This window comes from Silurus meridionalis, chromosome 4 (genome assembly GCF_014805685.1).
Source record: "Silurus meridionalis isolate SWU-2019-XX chromosome 4, ASM1480568v1, whole genome shotgun sequence".
In the NCBI taxonomy this organism is placed as follows: Eukaryota; Metazoa; Chordata; class Actinopteri; order Siluriformes; family Siluridae; genus Silurus; species Silurus meridionalis.
In genome coordinates, this window is record NC_060887.1 from 17,180,070 (window position 1) to 17,197,439 (window position 17,370).

General features: G+C 37.3%; 1 protein-coding gene across 2 annotated transcripts in view; it reads left to right on the forward strand.

Annotated features, from left to right (window-relative positions):
• LOC124384409 (rap guanine nucleotide exchange factor 5-like) overlaps positions 1-17,370 on the forward strand; it is a 37,083-nt gene that overhangs the window by 3,459 nt on the left and 16,254 nt on the right. Inside the window, exons 2-11 of one of the 2 annotated variants that reach the window (XR_006925391.1) lie at positions 509-571; positions 886-992; positions 2,394-2,515; positions 3,227-3,380; positions 4,498-4,585; positions 8,674-8,725; positions 8,842-8,912; positions 10,412-10,537; positions 14,875-14,996; positions 15,587-15,686. The gene's annotated coding sequence lies outside the window, so the exon portion shown is untranslated. Of the gene's footprint in view, positions 1-508; positions 572-885; positions 993-2,393; positions 2,516-3,226; positions 3,381-4,497; positions 4,586-8,673; positions 8,726-8,841; positions 8,913-10,411; positions 10,538-14,874; positions 14,997-15,586; positions 15,687-17,370 lie in introns of those variants that run through there. The other variant, XM_046847205.1, reaches the window with a different exon arrangement.

Genomic DNA, 17,370 nt, shown 5'->3' on the forward strand with positions numbered 1-17,370 from the left:
ATTCTAAGGCGATTGTTTTAACACTGTTGTGTAAGGTTTATTAATTCAGTATTGTATTAAGAATACGTGTATTACATAAATAGGCAACACCTAAAAGAAGAGTGAATGAATTATCGTGCATAACATTAGAGGTAGAGCAATTAGCGAACTCCTGATTCATTATCGTAAGTTATATTGCTTTAATAACTTATTTTTAACTACAGTGTATCAAAAAAGGCATGTACGGACAGAAAGTAAGGAATGTAAGTTTGACATGGTCAGCAAGATTAAGGGGTTTGTGGGTTAAGCATAGTTGTTTAATTGTTGTGAATTGTACTTTCTCTTGTGTAATTCATCATTTGACACAATTGTGAATGGCCTAGATAGTTAGGATAAGCTGGCTGTGTTGATAAGTAAACTACTGTATACAGCTGAGTTTTAAGCTTAGACACAGCAGACAGTGTATATTGTTCAAAGAGACAGAGCGCCATTGTTTACCGTGCGTTTAACCTCTGTTTCTCCTTGGCAGATTGCATCGGAAGAGCAGCCACCTGAAACCATCAGCTGTCTCGTCTCGGACACCACGCAACAGGTAAAGCAAACTGTTTTGTATGCACTTTGATTGTTTTTGGTCTTTGCATGACCTGAAATTCTGGTTGGCCTCCTCGGGTATGTCCGAATGCACATCAACAAGTTTGTACTAGACTTTGCTGTGTGTATCATGTTAATCAGCTGTGGTTTTTTTTTTTTTGTATAATCTGATGACTTGTGAATGTCTTCTACTTCAAGATGTGCATTTGTTTGGGTTCTTTTGCTGTCATCTGATAAAAACCACATGTTCAGGGAACGTTGTTGTCTGGTGCTCTACACATTTTTTTGTGTAAATATTCTTTCTCGTTGTTGTAGGTTTGTGTGCAAAATGTGTCTTGTGCTGGCCATGCACTCAGAAATGCTTTTTTATCTAATGGACAAGAAAACTGGAAGGCCCATGTGAAACTAGCCAGAATCATCAGGTAAGTTTATGCAAAGCTTAAATCTTAATCAGAATGTTTATCTTTATTAAAATAAGTTAGAGTTGATTATTTAATGAAATGTATATTATAATCTCAGTTAATATGCCGTAATAAAGTCGCTTTACATAGTTTTAATAATTATGATCCCCATCTACACTCTAAAGTAAAAAGTACTGTGAAACCTGAGCTTTTTAGCCATATCTGGTTCTTCCTCAAATTACTACCACAACGTTGGAGGCACACAATTGTATAGGATGTCATTGGATGCGATAGCATAAAATTTCCTTTTTACTTGAACTAGTAGACCCAAATCGGTTTCAGCATTACAATGCCCTTGGTCACAAAGCCAGCTTCATGAAGATATGGTTCGGAGTGGCCTTCTAAAGAGCTCCGACCTCAACTTTGTTGAACAGCTTTGAAATGATTTAAAATGCTAAAAGACCTCCTTAATCAGTACCATCAATACCTGACCTTAGTACCAGGCTTCCCCATAAATAAGGCCGGATCTCTAATTTTTGCTCCAAAAGACATGGTAGGGCTTACTTTTTGGGAATTACCATGTGGGAAATGGCCAGTCTGCAGTCCAGATCTTTCAACTATAGAAAACATTTGGCGCATCATAAAGAGGAAGATGCGACAAAGAAGACCTAAGACAGTTCAGCAAATAGAAGCCTGTATTAGACAAGAATGGGACAACATTCCTATTCCTAAACTTGAGCAACATGTCTTCTCAGTCCCCAGACGTTTGCAGACTGTTATAAAAAGAAGAGGATGCCACACAGTGGTAAACATGGCCTTGTCCCAACTTTTTTGAGATGTGTTGATGCCATGAATTTTGAAATCAACTTATTTTTCCCTTAAAATTATAAATTTTCTCAGTTTCAACATTTGATATGTCATCTATGATGTATTCTGAATAAAATATTGAAATTTAAAACTTCCACATCATTGCATTTTGTTTTTTTCACAATTTGTTCAGTGTCCCATCTTTTTTGGAATCGGGTTTGTAATTCAATACATCATCGTGTGTTGCAACAGACCTTTAGTACTACCGTAAATGCCAGCTAAAGATCTGAACTAGGGCTTATTTTCTGAGAAACATGGTAACACCCTTGTGGCACAAATCTCTACAACCACACTTCAAAACCTAGAGTAACATTTTTCCATAAGAGTGGAGGTTTTATGACAGTAAATGGAGACAGCAAATAGGATGGTTCAAAAGCACATGCAGTACAAATCTTATGCTCATGTTTACACAAATCTTTGTGCCTATAGTGTAAAACTATATTTACCACATATAGGAAATAATAGCTCATATTGGGGTTGATGGTTTTGTGATTATGATTTGACCTCTGACACTCAGGTTTTGGTTACCATGTGGTGTCTATTTGTTTTCTACAGGAGGTGTTTTATAGGACAGGAGCTGGTGCAGTGGCTGACAGAGCAGTGTGTGTTTGTCAAAAACAGAAATGCAGCTTCTAGAGTCTGGAATGTGTTGCTGGATCTCGGCATCCTGATTTCAGGTATATGCAGGAGACTTAACATATGCATACTTATTAGTAAATATAATATTCAAGGCAGTAGAAGATGGGTTCAAATGACATTGTTTTGGAACAGCAAGGTGGACTAGGTAGTTGGCTAACTATCCAGGACTGCCAATTGCCTAATTAGTAAAACATTGTATAATTTTTTATTAAGACCATTCATTGAAGCTACAAACTAAGATATTCAAAAATTAAAGCTAGTTATACTTGTCCACAGGAAGTCCACAACTCCATTCATTTTTTGAATGTAAAAGTGTCAAAACAATAGGTGTAAGGTAAATTCAGGTAATATGAGGCACATTAAGTAGCTTGTTTGCTTCCTTGTCTTAAAAAAAATAGTATAACTGGTCAGTATTTCCCAAGGTTTTAGAAACAGAAATGTCATGGGATACTGAGATATATTTCTTCTTAAATGGGTTAACAAAGGAAAATAATCAAAAATATAATACCTCAAGTCATCCAAGAGTTTCTCAGTAGACATATGCATTACCCAATCATACACACTGATAGATACTTGTAGTGAAAATATTGATAATAATAATAATGTTTATAAAAAAGTATCAGTTTTTACCATTGTGGTAAAACTTTTTAGAATGAGAGGGGATTGCATTATATATTATAAAGGCTTTTAAGTTCCCTTGATATGTTTCATGTACACACATTAACATTGACTAATAATGTGTGTAACAGTGGAAAGGCAGGCAGTTTTTGAAGACTCTGAAACGTTGTACCAGTTCTCCTTTGAGGAATGTGAAGCCCAAAGCTGTGAATTTCGAAATCAGATCCAGTGGCATAATGGAGTGAAACTTCTCTTAAGCATGGCTCCTGTGGCCACACCTAAACGGTAAGTACTACAAGAAATCTGTTTGATATTCTATAATATTATATTTCACATAAATTACAGTATATTATCTTTCAGTACAGAGGAATATGTGCAGATTTAATTACCTGATATTTATACTTGTGTAAGACATTAGAATTGGTGTCAGACCTCACACTTTAGGAGAGGAATGTATTAGAACCATTATATTATGTATTTGCACTTATTCATTTTTTAGGCTCATTTCAGAGTGTTTTTTGTGGTTTTTTACATATAGTCTGGCATAAATTAAATGTTGTCCTTCCCCACCCAACCATATTGCAATGTACCTGTACTGCTTTGTATGTCTGATGATTGTATTATATTATCACATTAACACAACAAAGACATAAGTAGCACTGAATGACTGTGGTTCTGTCCATATAGCTCCTAATTGTCATATTAATTTACATTAAGTGTCCCCAAAAAGTATGAAAACGCAGTGATCAACACCTTTGCGACTCAATTGCAGTTACAGCACTCACCAGCAGGTGTCTATACGTTATAGTTTTATGCATTTTCTTGATATTTATGCTGTTTATTCCCTCACAGTTCCTCTTGTATACTTTCATTTTACATACCGGCTGTTTACAGGAAGATTTCCTGTTGTTAAATAGATACTGGTATGAATTAAAGGCCTTTGTATGGACACGTGGTTTATTACTTGTAGCAGCCCATTTGAATGCTTCTCTTTTCAACCCACCGGATGTATAGGAGTTAACCTTAGATTCAGATAGTAGTGTCTCACTAATCATGTTTTTATTTCTCTTATATATTCCTTGATATATTCGATATACTGGAATGTAGTAGAGCTGGTTAACTGCTGCACAGACAGTACTGCATAATTTGACCTAAATTAATGTTTTAAGTACATGCTGTGGCTCTCTCTCTGTCTAGATAGTTTCCATTGCTGATTTAAATCCCAATACGGGTAGAAATAATTAGAGCACTACACAGATCCAGATAATGGCATTGCATTACATCCACAATGTGGAAAGGAATACACACAGATGTTGGCATTTATAGTTGCTCTAGCTATAATGCTGTTACATGATGGCTTATGCTTAATTGTTCAATTGTGTGTATATGTCTGCTACTGCAGGTGTGAGGGAGACCATGAGAGAAGTTCTCTTGCTTGTAGCCCAGTGGATGTTGTTCAAGTGAGAGCATTGGAGCACCTAACATCAAAGGTAAAGAAAAAACTCTTAATGTGTAAATCAGAACTGTGTTTATTCTTAAAATGTAAAATTTGAACTATTTCAGCTTATTATAGGGTATATGCATAGTTATTACATACTTTCTATTACGGCTGCTTTATCGGAATATCGGTGAAAACTAAACCCATTTAGTGCATTTAATTGCCATATTACATCAAAATACAAATACAGTGCATATAAAAATTCTCTCCGCAGTGGCAGCATGGAGTAAGTGATGGGGAAAATATTTGTTTAATTAAACTCAATTATTCTCACTCGTAATTATTTATTAAATCTCGCAAAATATCATCGTGGTTTTCTTGTCTTCGGAAAAGCTGCTTGAAATTTTCCACACACTAAATCCCTGTATTTATCGTCAGCTTTAAAAACGTGCTCCACTACCTACTCAACGTGGCCACTGCGGGGGACATTTTGACCGCACTGTATATAAATAAAAATATTAAAATCAATATCAAATTACTTAAAGAAAACACTGTACAGTGCTGTTACCTTATTTTTATGATTTAGATTGAAATTATTCCAATCTTTGGAAACTATCTGGCGTTTTCTTTGGCCTGAATCTTCTCCTAGGCCCTCGCTGTTTTCTCCACGTTCCTTCATTTTTTATTCTGCAACGTCTTCTGTGTTCCCTGTCCAGAGCGCTCCAGAGTTTAGAGGGTGGTGCGTCAGTAACAATGATCCGTGGGAAACATGGTGCTTTTTGTTTAGTTAAAGGACTAAACAAAGCGTCTATTAATTTTTGTAATCAAATTACTTGAGTACTTTCTATGATTTACCAGAACAACCAGAACACCATAAGCACTGTTCAGATGAATTACCATTTTTATACTATCTGACTAAAACTGCTGCATTACAGTACATGCTTATTCGTTCTTTAGTGGCTCCATGATTGAAGACACATGCACTTGTAGATCTTGTTGAATCTGAGAGACTAAGAGTGCACTGATAGAGAGAGAGAGTGTACTTTATAGATGCAATACTGTGCACACTTACTAATGTTGCACGACTGTTTTTTAAGGTGGGTTTTTATGCTTGAAATCACCTTGGCAACAGGCACAGACAACCTTGACTATCCATATATACAGTATATAGCGTGTTCAAAATGATAGTCATAACTTTAACTTAAATAGAAACGCTTAATATCTGAAACAGGAAACAGGTTTTGGTGTAGCATGTGACTTGGAACACGGAGATGCAGTGACTGATGGGGAAAAAACATCTTTATAAAATCTTTACACACATGCATTAATCAGATTTTTTAAACATAATAGCTCCTGGCTCTCTTGTGCTCTCCCTTTTACTACAGCATTCATTATTTAACAAAAACAGTGGACATTTTTGTTATCAGGGTGTCAGAGCTCTTCGGTCTTCCATAGGTGTGAGAATGCGTGTTAATATCTGTTAATGAAGCACTATAATGGAAAGCTTTCTAATTTTCTTGTGCTTAAGCTTTTAATAAGGCATACATTACAGAATTGTATTTGATTTTTTTTACATAGACTGTTAACTATTTAGAGTGATGAAACTAAAGCAAGTTGTTAAGCATTTTTTTTAAGTGAATTTTAAATGAATTCTAATAAAAAACAAGCAACCAGGTGGGTGATGCTAAAACAGTTAGATGTTTTAACTTCTACTGGTTTTTTGCTGTATGTCCTCCTGGGAAATATAGTTTTCATGGGCCACTAAGCAGAGTTTCACTTGCTTTCACTACTTGCCGTTACACACCTGGATTCACACTATTATTTTATAAAAAGAGCCCACTGTTGTAAACATGTATTATTTTCTCAATAGTGTAATAATAGATGAAATATTAAACAATAACACCCTTAGAGACTATTTTACTAAAAAGAATTGTACTTTTCTGCATATTGCTGACTCCTGGAAAAGTAAGTGCACATTTATATGAAGGACCACAGGCACATAAAATGTAATAGTAAATTCATTGTCTCTGGTGATAATCATATATTTGTGGTACAAAAGCCATCCCAATGACAAGCTATAATGCAGTGACTTATCAAATAGGTGGTAATTCCATTTTTTTTTGGCAATATACTTTTTAAACTTGCCCTTAAGTCTATCTTGACAGATTGGCTTTACAGATATCACTGGCCATCCTCATGAGAATGGAAAGAAAGAAACAGCAGAAACTTTTTAAAGGACATGTTTATCTTCAGGGTGTCTCAGTGGCACAGCAGGTAGTATTTCTGCCTCACAGCTCCAAGGTCTCCCATTGGTTTGAGCAAGTGTGTTTATATGTGTGAAAGGAGCTCTGCAATGGATTGGCGCAATCTGGTGCAAATTCTCCCGTCTTACATTTACATTTACATTTGTTGCATTTAGCAGACGCCCTTATCCAGAGCGACGTACAAAAGTGCTTTGAGTCTCTAGTAATGAATAAATCTACACTGGTACACAAGATTACAAACTTGATATATATATATATATATATATATATATATATATATATATATATATATATATATCTCTTGAATTATACAAACTTGGAAAGTGCTAATTTAAGTGTTTCAGGAAGAGGTAGGTCTTCAGTCGTCGCTTGAAGATAGTCAGGGACTCTGCTGTACGGACATCTAGGGGAAGTTCATTCCTCCACCTCGGTGCCAGAACAAAGAAGAGCCTTGAAGTGTACTTACCTCTCATTCTGAGAGAAGGTGGTACCAGTCCACCTTGCACTTCATGCTCATTGGATAGGCTCCAGATTCACGTGGGTCCAAATAAAAGTGGTTATTGAAGAAAAATGAATATTTTTCTCCAGTACTGATAAGTCCTTGCTCCATTTTCAGTAATCTGTAATTCAGTAATATTTAGTAATATTATACTTCAAGGCTCTTCTCTGTTCTGGCACCGCGGTGGTGGAATGAACTTCCCCTAGATGTCCGAACAGCGGAGTCCCTGGATATCTTTAAACTACATTTGAAGACACACCTCTTCCTGAAACACTTAAATTAGCACTTTCCAAGTTTGCTCTGTAAAAATCAAGAGTTGTAGGCTGATTTATCTTAAGTTGGTAATCTAGTGTACCAGTGTAGATTTATTCATGGCTAGAGACTCAAAGCACTTTTGTACGTCGCTCTGGACAAGGGAGTCTGCTAAATGCCGCAAATGTAAATATAATCCTTCAGTTATCCTGGGAACAGTACATGCTGGATTAGAAAACAGGCTGAATAAGGTACCGGTCCAATGCTGAGCTTTGTGCACACTAATTTACTGTGCTAGTGTAACCAGTTCCCCTACTTGAATGTTTATTTGGGAGTTGGAACCTGACCTGGAAAACCAAAAGAAAAACCCACACAGACAGGGCCTAACAGGGATCTTCATGCCGACAGCAACACAGACAAGTTTAGATATGAACCAAGAACAATGCAATACCTGCATTGTCATGCACTTAAAATTCTTACTTTTCATAAACATGTGCTCCTGTAACTTAGCCAAAAATATACCACATTAGTTGGTAGCCGTTATTATTTATTATATAGTGATTTATAAGCATTGGATTCAACCTAATGTTTGGTGGTCTTGTCATTCAAATGTGCATGCAGTGATGTTTTAGCTGCTGTACTATGTGAATCATACATGTAATGTAGCTACAAGAGCTGTGAACTCCCTGTGTAAGAAATTACAACACAAGCGGTAGGCAAAGACTGTTGGATTTATTCAATTAAGGCTATGAACACTTAAGAGATAAGCACACAGCAGTGACCTCACTTAATCACAGACCTACAGTTGTTATTGTTATTACAACAATCTGTCATTCACTTCTTTGCCACAGCAAGTTTGTATGTGCCTAAATGCAAAGCGGCCACTCTCACAGTAGGCTACACCTCCTGCAAGACTCCATCTCTTTCTGTATCTTGGCCAGGCAGCAGAAACTGATTATCTACATGATCTGATGTTTTAAAATGATATGCCCTAAATACTCACACTGTAATGAATTTGGTCTGGCAGTCTGGCTAAGCTCTCTAAGCTTGCTTGGGGTGAATAATGTCAGACATGTGCTGTACATGATGCTGGAGGCTCCTCGGCTAAATGTTTCATTTTAACAGGTGCAGAATGAACTGACAGCAGCACTGGCCCGAAAAGGAAGTTACAAATCAAGTAAGGAATCATTTACATTTTAAACAAAAGGATTAACTATATGTTTTTTTATGTTCTTGTAGTTTATTGTTACTGCCACGAAGTAGAATTAATTCTTTTTTTTTTTTTTTTTACAGGGATTAGGGACGCTCTCCCAGAACACTCTGTTGAACTCCAACCCTGCCCATTGTCTTCCACTGAGCAAAAGGTACAAATACAAATCAGGCTATTAGTGTGACTATGTAAATATGTGTTAATATATATGTGTATTCTCCTACTTCACTTTTTAGAAATCGATAGCAAAAGCAATGTCAATGTTAGATGTTAGATGTTGGTACAAAAGAATGAGGTCATACATAATGATTTCTATTGTAAATACACCCAGACTTTTTAATTAAGAAGCTCTAAATAAAATTATCTTAAATAGATTTCGATTTCAAAAATTACATTTGTTTTAGAAACCCAGGCCTTCAGCAAAATCAGTCTAGTATGTCCAAGCTTATGTATGTTCATGTGCCATATATAGTAGTAATAAGTATATTTTACTATTTAGTATAGCATTTACTTTAAAGTGTATAATCAATGTGTCTTGAAAAGAACAAGTTGCTTGAGTTTTTAAGCTCATCAGAAATAAAATACACCTCTCTATCTTTCACACACATCAGGGTAAGCAAGACTTTCAAGTATTTCCCTTTTGCCACTTGATATTGTTCATTGTTGTCTATATTCAGACAGACAAAGTGTATCAGATAGACAAAGTGTCCAGGAATGTCAAGTGTTTCATTTATGTTTAACAATTCAGCCCAGTATGAGGTTAAACTCCTTTATATAGGCTGGAGTGATTGTATTTCTTTTTTTTTGTGACTAGTACAAATTCCTCTGTGGTTCCCTCATACTAAACGATGAGGTCATAAGTGTTACATCCTTGAAGCCTACTGGTCATAGGGGTATGTGTGGGTGGGGGAATATGCACAGGTGTGTATGCTAATGGAGCGGCACTGTTTAAGGGAGCAAAATACTGTATAGATTATAGACTGTAATACCTCTACCATCCTCACAATTCTTTAACTTTTGCAGCTGATTCTTGTATTGAGACATATAATATTTGACTGTAAACAGGTCAAGGATCCAATGTAGCCATGTGACCCCACATGTCATCTTTGATTAATAAACACTATTTTGGTGTGTTTCTCTGAAAGTTTATTCTTTTCATATATATTTAGATGATTCTGTAAGCCAGGAAAAATATGATATAGTGTATATGACCACTGACCTGCTATTCTCTGCATTTTTCTACACCTTTTTGCCTTTTACAATTACATAGTAACATACCCTACTAAAGTCAATGCTGGTCAGTTTCCCAATTTCAGGACATTGTTAAACTTCCTATTCATGACTGGAGCCACTGGCAGATGTTTCCTGGCCACCCCCACTCTTGTTTTTTGAATAAGAGAGAGAGGGAGACTAAAGGAAAAACAAATGCAGGTTCTCTCTTATTGAACATCTAGAGAGAGTCTCCTATAGCTGTATAAGATGTTGCATGTGACTCCCTGCACTGGATTATAGAAACCAGAACTCTGTCTTATTTAAAAAAAAAAAAAAACAAAAAGGAAGCAGTTTTCTGGATTGATACACTGCATGTGCTGAACCTCAATGGCATGGGACTGTGGTCTGAGATATGTGTTCTCTGTATCTCCTGCACTTCAGCAGGGCCAGGGGCCTGGATTACGCAACAGAGAGGACATGAGTCGCATGGAAATAGTTCAGAGACTGGCCAAGGATGGATGCCGGCTCCTCCATAGCCCGCTTAAACCCACTGAACGACCAGCTGAGGTGAGTGAGTGGATATACACACACCTTACAGATGCATTTTGACATCAACGTCCGCTGTAAATGGAGTTTAATGTTTAATAGTACTTATTGTATAAAAACAATAACAATAATATTGCTTTCTTGCCTGCATCCTGAAATATACAGTACATTTCAGGATGCAGGTATATATGAATTATTAGAAGTTCAGTTTGGAATTTTTCATTATCAGAAAACATTCAGAAATAGTTCTTATTTAAGAAATACACCTTGTGATTTTCATTTACATGTTTTTCTTTTTTACAAAGTTTTTTTTTTTTCCGTGGACTTTGTGAGCTCAAAGTTCATTATCACATGCTTCTTTCTGATTGGACAATTTTATTGGGCTCCCACCTCATCATTTCTTGTCAAAATTCGCCCTAACTGCCACAAAGACTGGATCAAACAAGTCTACCTACTAATATACCCAGGCTTCAAATAGTTTTTTGCCGACCTTTCCTTTGTAGAGATTTATTGCGCACCCTGGCAGAAGCAAAGAGACTTGTTACAAAACATGTAAAAAATAATACACACTAGTGTTAACACGTTTCTGTTTTTGCACTGCCACCTGAATCTGATTCAAATATGTATCGCACAAATGATCTAACTTGTTTAAAATATTTTCATTGGCTGTATTAGTTCGATCTTAATTTTATGTATATTCTAGACATACACATCATATTCAACATAATTAACAAGCTTTGCTTTAATATATAAAAAAAAGTGCTTTTATAATGCAATGTTAACTTAAAGATGGACATATACAGTATGTTGCATAGCAAGAAACAGAGTATTCTTTATTCTATTTAAAATCCATAATTTACCTTAATAAATCCTATTGAACCAGATAAAGTGCATGTTCTTTTATTCAAATATGTTGTCTTTGGTTATAACATGACATTGCACTGGTGTTGATGGCTATAGTCAAGTACACAGAAATGTGAATGCACTCTGCTCTTTTGATTTATACTCCCACTTTAAGAGTGCATACCATTCATACTGAATACAGTCCTGGGGTATCTCTGCTTTTACTCAGACATCAACAGCTAACATGGCTGTAAAGTCTGGGATTAAACAGATGTCAAGGTTTAATCTTGTCTGCACAGAAGTTGACCTTTGTGTGCTTCTCAGCTCTCACTTCACACTGGCATGCAGCACATCATTTATTTCTTATAGGCACAGTATTTTAGTTTTGACAGGTGTGAAATATGATTTAACATGAATCAACTCTATTGATTGCAACCTTCACTCCATGAATTGATTGTTTATGAAAAAAGATGATGGCAGACACAGAACATACTTATATTTGACCACCAGATTTCCAGAAGCTTGGGTTTGGAGGCTTTTCCAAACAGTAATACAAAACGGTATGGATTAATATTGACTTTCTGTTTTTATTGATTTATTATTTTTACATTTGTATAATAATATAGCAAGACATTTGATGGCAGAGCTATTAGTTATTTGTTTAATATTGTAAGAGAAATAGAAAGAAAGGTGAAATTCTTTCTTAGCATATCCCAGCAAGGTTTGGAAGCTGAGGTCAGAGTGCAGGCTCAGCCATTTCACAGTGCTCCTAGAACACAGAGGTTAAGGGCCCAAAGGGTGGTAGATTGGTGATATCGGGGCTTAAACCCCAGACCTTTCGGATCAGTAACCCATTGCCTTAACCACTGAGCTACCACCTAAACCATAGACATGGAAGTGTACATTTTAATGTCTTTACTGCTGATCACAGTGGGGAAGTGAAATATGTAATAATGCTTAGCTACTGCATAACATGGTTCAAATAGTTTACATGTTTCTTCCTTTTAAGAGAGCAGAAAGCAGACATTATAAATCAGTCTAATCCAAACTGACTAGACAAGAGAAAGAGCCATAGACCATAACATATCAAACTAGTCATAGTTATGCAATAAGGTATTAATCTTCTGCATTAGCTTCCATGTAGTCGTGGTGTACATGACCCCATCATTCCATCTGACAGCTTCAATGATGAAGCAAAATAAGACCAATGGAGATGTAAGTGCTTCCCAAGAGGCTCAGTACAGAGATGACCTCTGTGGTCTTTTCTATTGATCTTTCTCTGAATTGATCTTTTAGAATATTTCAGATGTCACAGGGTTTAATTTACACTAATGTTACACTAATAACACGCTCTGTGAATGATTAGTTCGAGTAACTTCTAAATTATAGGCATGTTTTGTGAAAACAGACAAAAAATGTAACAATGAAACATATTTTATAATTATATTTCATTTCTATATTTTGTAACCCTGTCTGCCTGATTTGATCTCGAATTATTCTTTTTTTGAAAAACACTTGAATCCTCCTGCTGGAACCTGGGAAGTGGGCTAACAAACGTCTAGAGCTATCCTGATATTATTACTAGAAAAGTACAAAAGTCCCAAACCGTTTCGTTGTATCTTCTTTCCATCTTAAGTTTGAATTTTGATTGTGCCACCACCATCAATCAGAGCGAAACTAGCCAATCATTGTCATCTGTGAGCTTGTGTATATGGAAGGGTGGCAGATAACACTTTTCTCATAATGTGTTACACTGGATCAGCAGTTTGACAAGTTGCTGGGTGGCTGGTTTCACATTTCGTGGTGGAAGCAGGTTTAAGCCTTTAAGAGTCCATGAAAACAATTACAGAATTCTTGAAAAGTGCCCTGTTATCTAATCAACTATTTTTCTAATGCCAAAATGCGTTGAGCTGTGGGCTTGTGGAGTTGTCCTACACTGTTTTCTTTAATAGTGTTACTGTCCTGAGTAAAATCTCACAGTGATCAGAGTGCCTATAGACAGCAGTGTTTGTCTGTGACAGCTTTAATGGAGTTTGTTTGGCGGGGAGAAGCTGATTGCTCCAATAACAGCCACTTTAGTGGGTTAGTTGCAGCTGCAAAATTTGCAGCTGATGGACTAGATGCAAGTACTTCTCATCAATACTTTGTGTGTGTGTGTGTGTGTGTGTGTGTGTGTGTGTGTGTGTGTGTGTTAGCGTGTATAAATAAGCAGACAGACAGGCTGGAAGAGCATGCACTTTTCTGCCCTAATTGCCAATTGCACTGAAGACCTTAATCACACCTACACACACATACACACACATACACACACACACACACACACACACACAAGCTGACTGAAGGGCATCTATGGTTCATGAGCAGTATGCATGAAACAAGAAAAGAACACATTAAAATGTAAATACACACACACACACACACACACACACACACACACACACACACACACACACACAGGTGCATCAATGATTCTCAGCTTTAACAATGAGCCTGATCATTTAATTAAGTAAGAAATAAATGCCTCTTTGTCCCCACTATCAGTACTACAATGACACACACAGCTGAATAATATTTCTAGTGCAGTAGTACAACAAACCAGTTTATGTGCTGATGTGCTGCACAAAGCAGTTCTCTTCACCACACAGGTTAGAATTTTGATATAAACAGTCCTCTCCCTGCTATATAAACATCCTCAAACACACAGGACAAGGCTAGGAGCTGAATATATTACTGACAATGCCCCAAGGCGCAATGCACATATAACCACCTCCTAGCAATCTCTTTAGCTTAAAGCACACCAGAGAAAAAATTGTAAATCATCCCATATTTGTCTGGGCCATTCTTTTTTTTGCTGGATATCTGCAATATGTATGTATATACATGATTAGGTGAGGATAAATAGATAAAAAGTTATAAATGGGCACATAAGCATGTGTGTGTGATGGATTATGCGAGTGTGTAAGATTGATACCACCCAAGTGGTAAGGTGGCAGAGTTATAGCAGGACCCATACCCCTCCTGATTCCTTTGTTCCAAGGGCAACGCCTCTGATAAATGCACACTTACAATTACACACACACACACACACACACACACACACACACACACACACACACGTGCACACACTCAGACACACGTGCACACACTCAGACACACAAACATGCACACAGCTCAGAAAACTACACAATGCATGACACTACAAACTACAGTAGCCAGACTACAGAAATTATTTGTCACCTTTGTTAATGAACTATGCATACACTTTTGTATGAATATAAATGTGGAGGTCTGCATTGTATTGGCGGATGATTCAATAAAAGGCTGTTGGATGCGGCTGGTGTAATTTGGGGATTCAGAGGAGGGTCTATATTGATGGAAATTAGGAGGAAATGGAATCTCCTTGGTGATACACTCCACCTCTCTCTCTCTCTTCCTGTCTTTATCTCTCTCTTTTTCTTTCTCTCTCTTTTCTCTCTCTCTCTCTCTCTCTCTCTCTCTCTCTCTCTCTCTCTCAGCCCCTCGGTGACGCAGCAGTCCGTGTGTGTGTGAGAGAACGGAGTCGAGAGATGCTGCTGCTTCAGAGGACTACGTCAGAGCAAGCACCCTCCTCGTCCTCCCCCTCCTCTCTTGCCAGGAGGTGAGCTGCATGATCGCACACACACATACACGCACATGGGTGCGTACAGGCTCGTGAGTCCACACACTTTTTCTCTCTCGCAACCTCTCCCTTTTCTCTTTCTCTCGTTTTCCCTCGCATCACTCTTTCAGTCTTTTCCATTCCCTTCTCTCTCAAGCTCTTTCTTTCTCTCTCTCTTTTCAAACAAAAACCCATTCGGTTAGTATGTGCTGCATTTGTACTGGCACTCTCATAGCAAGCTCTTCCCACTGAAGTTGGTCAAGGCTTGCAGCTTGTCCTCAGAACTCAACGGGCACTCCTGGAGCCCCTGAGTCAATGTGGTAGGTACGTGCCTACGCTAGCATGGGCAGCAAGCGTCTGCTGGAGGGCAGGGTGATGCTGGCAGCGCTGGTAGAGCAGGAGGAAGATGAGAATGAAGACGGTGGCTCGGACAGTAGCAGCGGTGACCGGGTGACGATACCTACCTTCGATGTTCCATACTTCCGTTACATCGACGAGGATGGCACGGAGGAGGAGGAGTGGTGCAGCAGCAGCCGTTCACTGTCTTCCATCGAGGAGGAAGACTCTAGTGACTCGTCTCTGTCTCACAGGTACGCCAGTGTGCCCGCCAGCCCCGAGAAGGTTCTGGAGCACCTGCTGAGCCACCTATCGCTGGAAGAGGACAGGGGAGCCCTCAGGCAAGACAGACAGGTAGGCTCTCATCACACACACACGTTACCCTAGAGAGGCCAGTTGGAACATTTCGCTTAGCTTCAACTGCACTAAGTTTACTTTTGCTTAGTTTACAAATGAGGAGTGTGCCATAAAATGTCAACAGAGCAAGGTTTGTACCTGCTTCATGACTTAAGCATATCTCTAGGCAGAGTTGTGTCTCCCATGTTCAGTTAAAAGACAAGCAGATGTTTATGTGCTGCACTACTGAGGCTAGCTCATTATTTTATTTGTTATTATTTACTGTAAAGCATAACATTTTATGTAGCGGTGGTGTAACTATTACAGCAAAAATGTCCTATGTCAGAATTTACTGACAGCTCTAGGGAGTTTAAAGGGTTAAACTGAACATTGCACTATTAACAGGAAATCCTCTGTAAATGACCGTAATGACTGGACGTCTGTCTGAAAGGAGGAGCTGGCTTCTGCTGGAACCAGCTCTATAACGCTGGATTTCACTTATATTTTTATCAAATAATCTTTTAACATATCTGATCATTTTTTCCTGCACATTTAAGTAACAACAAAACGTTTTTCTTAAATATAGTTTTAATTCATTTATTTTTCTTCCTCTTTTTTTTCTTCTTTTTTTAATATTAGTGTTATTATTATTAATATTATTATTACATTCCAAGCTGCTTTAATGTTAGAAATATTTTTGGTGATCGTACCGATGAAGTTGTCCATATCTTTCCTTCAGCAGAGGTGAGGGACAGAGTTAGGGACTGAAACACAAGCCATATTTGGCTCAGATCTTTTGTGATTTAGGAGCACAGATCTTAAGAAATCGTCTTTTCTATAACGATATCCAAAAAATACAGCACACGTTTGAAAATCAGGGTAAAGGCATCATTAGAAAACTAGCATAAACATCAGCTACCGATGACTTGATTATTGTCCCTTAATCACTTTTTCCTAATATGAAAAGATAATTCATATTGTCTTTCTGTTAAGATACATGATATGGACAAATCCATTGACTTGAAATATATTTGTTTGATCAAAATATGATGAAATAACAAAAAAAAAAAAAAAATAACTATCAACTGAATGATTAAAAATAATAAAAACACATTTACCAAAAAAGCATAAAGGATCTTAAAGGCGGTCTTAAAGGGATGGTTGTAGTTCTTAAAGAAAATATAAAGATATGTTCCTGCTTTCAAAAATAAACCACTTCCAGTTTTATAAAACATAAAATCCTGAAAAAATGTTCCCTAGTTCAGAAAGTCACCAGATTTTGAGAGAAAGCCAGTTATAAATCATATCATACTCGTCATGACACAAGCTTAGTGTTAATTAAACAGTTTGTAACACCCTCTGTTTTTGTTTATAAGCTGAAGTTGTTAATTGAGGTCACTGTCCTGATTGTTGTGGGTGTATATGGGTGCGTGTGTTCTTTGCTGTCTGCACCAGGTTTTGTTTGTCTCAGTTAAAGAGCCTATCTTCAGGGCCTGAAGAATAAATGCATACTGGAAGCATGAATTGTATGTTCATGTTTTATGGTGTGCTTTCAGCGCTCTTGGATATCGACCTGCCGAAGTTAATGAAAAATGTGGCAAGACAGAAAGAAGAGTTTGTGTGTGGCCATGTGTGTCAGTTCTGCTGATCGCCTTGTTCTCCTGTGGTAATGTTTAATCTAACAGTATTGATCCTGGAACTC